This window comes from Saccostrea echinata, unplaced genomic scaffold (genome assembly GCF_033153115.1).
Source record: "Saccostrea echinata isolate AGI-Se365-2 ecotype Australia unplaced genomic scaffold, CSIRO_AGI_Sech_v1 ptg000007l, whole genome shotgun sequence".
NCBI classification, from domain to species: domain Eukaryota; kingdom Metazoa; phylum Mollusca; class Bivalvia; order Ostreida; family Ostreidae; genus Saccostrea; species Saccostrea echinata.
In genome coordinates, this window is record NW_026889756.1 from 7,292,259 (window position 1) to 7,300,172 (window position 7,914).

The window sequence follows — 7,914 nt, forward strand, 5'->3', positions numbered from 1 at the left end:
CATCTTTTTCCGATCCCGATCTAATTTATTTGGATTTAAGGGGGGGGGGGGGGGGGGGTTATTAGACTTTTCCACTTTTTACTGTTGGAATTGACCTCTTGTATAATTAAAAAAGTTTTTTGTTTGTTTCAAAGTTCTTTATTTTTTTCGTGAATTTACGATTCATTCACTGGAAAGAAAAGATTCATGACCCCATGATCCCTTTTAAGAGTTAATGCCCCGGTAAAAGTTTCACTGTTTAAGTTAACTCCATAAATTTTAAAACTGGGACCACCTGCAATGGGACCAATCTTTAAATAATGTACTCCATAATGAATGGCAGATTTCAGAGAGGGATGGGAGGGGGGGGGTCCCCTTTTGTAACTAAAAATATACATGTGTATTAAGATTAAGTATTCAAAATGAATATTTTATTGTAATCAAATGTCCCCCAGACTCTAAACCTTCTGGATGATCCACCTGACTGCCAATAGATACAATGAACCTACTGACGGAATACCTTGAAATGGTGTTAAGGTCATAGGTCAAGGTCATTCTGAATTTAAGAATTCTTTTCCCTGTCTCAAACACCTTTTGCACATACATACATGTATGTATAGCTCCTGTGAAACCACAGAAACACAGAAACTTCACTGTCTATTATTCAACTGAAGGCAAACCTTTGATTTATTTATAGGATCTAATGACCCCTCATGGGATTAACTGACCCTTGCTTTATGTGCTCTTTTTGTTTTTGTTTTTATAAAATAAAAGAGTCTTTTACTGAGTACATTGTAATTGCTGGAATTTCAGCATCATGCAGACCTTTTCCATTAAATTGTGACCCTTTATTTCCAACCTTGAACATCTAGTCAACTAGTGGTCAAGTCATTTCAAAATTTGTAGCATTTAGTTTGTTTGTTTGTTTGTTTGTTTGTTTTTTTTTTTTTTTTTTTTTTTTTTTTTTTTTTTTTTTTTTTTTTAGCCCTGAATCTATCAACACATTCTAGCTGCTGAAAATCAAAGATATTGAAGCATAAAACTTAAAAGGTTGAAAGTGGATTTCTATATTGCAGTGTTGAATTAGTCTTTGTTTATTTAATTTAATTAAAATAACTTTAGTTGTACTTAATAACTTAAACTTAATAATCCCATTCCATTTTATGTGTCATCACTGTGCTACAAAAAGTATTATTTAAATGAAATTCTTTCTTAAACTGTACCAACTTAGATAAATTACAATAGAACTGTTCATTATCATTTTGATTAATAAACTAGCTAATCTGAATCATAATTGATGAAGCAGATATTCAACAGATAGTAAATAGGCACATTCTTATAAGATTCTTAACTTAAATTCTAAAACTAAGCATAATTATAATTATAGAGGCATTGTGAAGTTTGATTTTTGTCTCCATTCTGGCATAAACATTTACATCAGGAGATTCTCTACATCCTGAACTTGATCTATAGATGAATGCACAGGTCCCATGACTCCATATTTGGTACATTGTATGTCACACAGCTTTTTTTGCCCCCCGATCAAAAGATCCCGGGGGTACATGTGTATATTGTTTTTGTCCTGTCTGTCTGTCTGTCTGTTGTCAACTTTAACCTTAAGCCCATAACTATTGCACTGTCAAGGGTTAAGGCTTTAATATTTGACATGAGTGTTCATTATGACAAGACCTTTCCTTGGGTACCACCATATATGACCTTTTGACCTTCACCTTGGAGTTTTACCCAGTTTTGCAAAATTTTACCCAACTTTTAACCTTGACCATAACTTTTAAACAGTTGGTGCTAGGGCTTTCATACTTCACATGTGTAATCCTTGTGACAAGACCTTCCTTTGGATACCAACAGCTTTGACCCTTTGACCTTGACCTAGGAGTTTGACCTACTTTTGGAAAACTTTAACCTTGGCCATAACTTTTGAATGATTGGTGCTTCGGCTTTCATATTTCACCTGTTTATTTCTTGGGAGAAGGCCTTTCCTTTGGCACCATTAATTTTGACCATTTGACCTTGATGTTTGACATACTTGGAAAAAATCTTTAACCTTTTCCATATCTATTCAATGGTTGCTGCTAGGCCTTTCATATTTCACAGGTTTATTCCTTGAGACATGACCTTACTTTGGGTTTCAACATATTTGATTTGCATTTGAGAAAGTTTAACCTTTGCTATAAGTTGCCATATGGGGGCATCAGTGTTTCACAAACACATCTTGTTTGACACAGGTTTCTAAAAATACTTGTCTCTATGTATGGAAAATGACATATATATAGCAGCAGGCTTCTGACATGATCGAGTTTTCAGAATCCGTGAGTCCGCATAAGGAAATTTGCATAGATTTCTTGCACATTATAATGGGAAATTTTGTAAAACTGTAATCTCAGTTAAATAATTTGGCCAATATCATGTGCCTTGTCCCTGCCTCGATCATGTTTTGGCATGGTTTTCCATACATATCTTACACAGGAGCAGGAATGCTACAGTCAAGGGTTTCTAGAAGTGGAATCCGTGCTTGTGCCACTCTAGCTGCAGATCTGTAGCTACATAGCTGGTCTGAAAAAAACTGGATTTAAGGACGACCAGAGAGCTACAGTGCCACCTATTGAAAAAAGTGTATATTTATTGCGCACAAAAAAGTGTGCTGTTTTCTCGGTTTATTTCTCCATTTATTTATGCTGCCATCTCAAAATTTTCCTAACCATGTGTTCCTATTAGCATATTCTTTTACTACTTCCACAACTAAACATTTCCAAAAACCATTGTTTATAGCCCCAATGGACCTGAAATTAAGACCATCGAAAATTTCGCCTATTATACTGCCATAATCAGGTATGACACAATCTCTTGATTTAGCTATATAGCTTTATAAAGCTATTCAGAATAGCTTGATTTAGCTATTTTACCACACTTTTTTCTTAAATCTGTTATTTTCTCAGCTTGCAAAAAAAGTCGCACCTTGGTGCACTGATAATATTCAACCTTGAACTCTTCTGAAAATAATGCATGTAAAAATCACTCATCAATTTGTCTCCTTAAAAGACTTTGTACTCAAAGTTCCAAACGTTTTGGGGCTATATAAAGCAATTGATACAGTTACTTCTGCGACGAAATTATAAAGGAGGCTAATTATGGTCAACAAGATAATTGATCAGTAATAATTCAGTACAATGAGAAGCAATCATACTTATCCACTCCTCAACGCACACAATTAAGGTAGTGTACAGTTACTCAAACAATGGAAATACATCTTTTGCTTAAAAGTATTCAAATGCTGCAATGTTAGAACTATCTTTGATTTTGGTTTTTCTTTTGATAGCCCATAGTACATATATGAAAAGTCAAATACTTGCGACTTTCTGTCTATTTCTTACAAAAAAACCTTTTACTGAAAAACTGCATATAAATAGCTTTATCAAGCTATTTTGAATGGCTTAATAAAGCTATATAGCTATTTCAAGCTATATAGCTAAATCAAGAGATTGTGCTAGACCTGATAATAGGTGGCAAGATAATTCGGTCTAATGCGCTATGTGTATGACTTGTACATGCAGTTTTGTTGTGGAAGTAGTAAAAGAGTATGTTAGAGACACACAGTTAGTAATATTTTGAAATAAATGGTGAAAAAAAAATCGAGAAACAGCGCACTTTTTTGTGAGATTTGCAACTAGTGCCACTCAGACTCTTTCGTATGGGACGAATACATTAAATAAAGAATTACTAAATATAAGATTAATTGCAATATTTTATTTTTTCTGACATGTACAAATCAAGCAGCAACTCAAAAAATGTTTTAAACAGTAAAAGCCTAAAATTAACTCACGTCAGTGGTTATTTTTCATAAGAAAACGGCGTCCATCCAGTCCTCACTTCAGTTTGCGGATATATACATTGTGTAAAAACATTTCTCAAAATCTTGTGGGCGATGTATGTGGTAGACCTAATTATTATCTCTCTATTAAAAACGATAATTCCTCTAAAAATTGATATCTTCTACAACTTTTTAAAGAAAATACAGAAAAATGATGTTACAATTAGCATTTAGGAGGTCACATGCAAAAAACAATATGATTGATCTTCAATGATTTAAAAAAGCATGCCAGTTGTAATTTCCTATATAACTTTCATATTGTAGAAAAGATGGGGCTAGATTTGTGTTGAAACCGAACCCACATTTAATTGTTCTTTAATTAATTTCTATTTCTATACATCTGGAGGAAATCAAGTGAATATACTTTTACCCTAGCTATGCTTTAGTTATAACACTATATTCTTCATGATTTAAAAGCAAGATCTGTATACATAACAAGAGGACCATGGGGCACAAAACTCACCTGAGGAACTTTGGCCCTACTGTTCTGAATCAGACCCCCCCCCCTCCCACCCACCCAAATACATGCATTCTTCTGTATTTTTGTATGGGCTATGCTGTTGACAGTGAATAAAATTTTTATCTTATTGGAAGTAAGTTGAATGCAAAAACAATTTATTTTGCCTGCAGCCGCCCGTATCTAAAAAATATATTTGCACCATTACGGAGATGCTGTGGAATTGTAGCCCTCTCCATAAAATATCAGATTAAAAAATCGGAGAGGACTACATTATTGCAGCTATTTAAAAATAAGCTTATGTAAAGGACAACAACAACAGTTGGAACACAGAAAAAGCAGTAGTCTTTGGCTCAGGTTAGGTAATGAGATATATTGTCTAAATAACAATACCGTTCGGACACTCAAGGCCGTGGGTCCCCCAATTTGCAGGATAAAAGACTGACATCTTTTTTTGTGTTACTATGGAATCACCTTTGATGGTGAAGGGATATTGTTCATGGATTTTGTGTGTCACCCTTATGTTCATAAATTATTATTCTTATGGATGATAACTTGTCAAGTACATTAAATATTTCTTGAATAAATAAGTTACCCATGGAATTCCATATTCTACAAGAACCAGTATAATCCTTTGTTGCCTACAAACATTGACCCCCAGAAGTTGTAATGATTCCAAATTATCAGGAACAAAAAGGGCTAAATACTCACCTGAATTCATGCAGTCTCATTTCTAAATGTATTAATATTATCTTGAACAGTTTAATCCTTTTTGAAAAAAAAATCTCATCCCATGTAATGCTTCAACATTTCTTTTCCTTCAGCCTTGTTAATTACAAAGAAATCATTATAATAGATTTACTAAGGACAATGTATGGTAGCTGCCCAATCTGGCCCCTTATTTGATGTAAAAATCAGAACACATGCAGTTAAAATTGTGATAGTTTGTAGTTAAGAACTTAAAATGATGCTTGTTTTAAAACCAGCACTAATTTTGATTCAAAGCTTACACGGAGGCCACAAGAGGGTGCAAAAGTGGGACATTTTCCCGAATTTCCTCAATTCTGGTAAAATTTCGTCAAATTTGAGATACATTTCACTTCGGGAAACATAGAGCACAACGAAGCTTACCTATCTGAGACTTTTATACATAAGATGCATCTGATGCTAGTATATGAAATATATAAATTTGGTAGATAGGCAAGGTTGTGCTCTATGTTTTCTGAACCAAAATGTGCTGTAAAATCGATGAAAATTTGCATAAAAATGAGAAAATTCGGAAATTGACATATTTTCTGACCTTCCTGTGACCTCTATGTATCCCATAACTTAGAACCAGTACTCATTTTGTGGCAGGGGTGACAACAGGTTTTTAACTTTTAAACTGTTGCATCATTCTAAAAGACACCCGGAACCAGGGGCCAAAAAGGGGTCCTAGCCTATCTTGTCCTTTCTACTTAAATAAGAGGCCCAAGGGCCTTGAATTGCTCTTCTGATAAACTGTACAACCTATCACTTCTATTTGAAGCCTCTTAGTATTCTATATATTTAGATATAACCTTGAAATTCCAAAAGTACAGTACCAACCAGACCCAAACTGACACAAAGCAGTCCCAGAGCAGTCCCGAGGACTGCTTTCTGGGACTGCTAAAGCAGTCCCACAGCAGTCCCAGAAAGCAGTCCCAGCAGTCCCAGTGGGCGGGGTTAATTAATTTAATGGGCGGAGCTTAGTCAGAATGAGATTACAAAAAAACAAAGTAACTATAAAAGGCAGTTGAAATCGATGATCATTTCTTTTTGAGTAGTATCAACAAATATTTACAATTCTTATGCACAGTCATTTCTGAACTGTTAAGAAAATCACAGTATGCATGTAGAAACAAATAATAATTACTGAACGAAGAAGATCTTCACATCTATTAAAAACATGAATATTTAAAGACAATTATTCAGTATATTTATTTTTCACCAAAATAAATCAGTTTCTTTATTTTCTGTGATTGATATTGGTTTTCATATTTATTTTTTATATAGAAAATTAAATTTGAATTGTTTATTTTCTACCAGAATTAGCTTTAAATAGAAATAAGTCGCAATTCCCGATATTTTCAAATGTTTATTTTTTAAATATATATAAATGTACTCTTTTAATAACTTGTTTGTAAATTAAAAACTAATTCATAAAGAAATCCCCCAATAATTGTTCACATTGTTTATGTGACAGAAGAATGGTAGAATAATTTTATTTTATGGTCATTTAATAAATTATTAGGTTTTTTTGAGGGCAGTAAAAAAAATAGCATGGAGTGCTCTTTTTTAAGCATGGTATTAGCTTTTTCAATTAAGGAAAAAATCCAATACGTACGTCCCTCTTAATATCTTACTGAAATGACAAGTTTGTGTTTTTGTTTGTTTGTTTTAAATAGCACTAATGCAAACTTTGAATACATAATTTGACAGCATTAGTTTATTAAATTGGCCTACTAGATAATTTTTTTTTTCAAACACCTGTACTGAAGTTTAATTTAAGGGTTAAAAATCATCCCCTTACTTCCCTTTTTAACTATACTTTCATTTTCAAAAATTAATTCTAAACTACAATTGTGTAAATTTACAGCCCCTGAAGACATTTAGTAATTACATGTATAACTATCTCTACTTATTAAATTTTTGTAAGAAATACTTTTTTATCTTAAACACTAGGGATGTCAGTTTTGTCAATAATTCATATTCGAATATTCAATGCAAGTATTTGAATATATTCGAATATTCGATAAAATAAATAAAATCTGTTTAATTTATATAATGCATCATCCTACTCTCATGAAAGGTTTAGTGTAGGTATACTTATATTGGAAGTAAAATTGTATGAAGACTTTTGTAGGTGTACAATAAGGAATTCCATTTGATATTTGTCAATGTTTGAAATAAATGATTGATTTCAATGTAGAAAAGTATAATTTTAACAAAGGAAACATGTGTATTTATAGTGGCTCCAACTGAGGAACCAGTCGTCTTACCAAAGGCGAGATGTAGGCGTAACGGTGTACTTTTCAGATTTCAATACATGTAATGAATTACAATTATCTGCCTAATAAGAGATATTATTATAATCTTTGATACAATGTAAACAAATATTTCCATAGACAATTTTCCTAGGTAATTAACTAATTTCCCGATAATGAATATAAAATTTAGAATTATGTACAACCCGAGATAATCATTGACAAGTAATTTACACATTTATTCTGAAATTCAGCAATATTGAATACAGACTTGTCTAATTCTATCGGACATTCATTCAATGATCAATTAAATTTATTTTGAAAAGTATACTCCTCGCGTCTTTGAGACATTCTAAGAAGGTTTTCATTTTGTTGTCCTTGATTCTAGATCCGATAGTATCTAACTAATAAAAACTATGAAAGTACGTTTTGTATTATACATAAAGCATTATTGTACAATTCATTAACACCTTGCTCAAAACAAAATACATGTAATTTAGTAGATCTATAAGATAAGAAAGTAGTGAAAGAAATCAGGCGATCGAAATTGATCGTTAGTAAATTAAACAGGGATAATTCCAGCACTG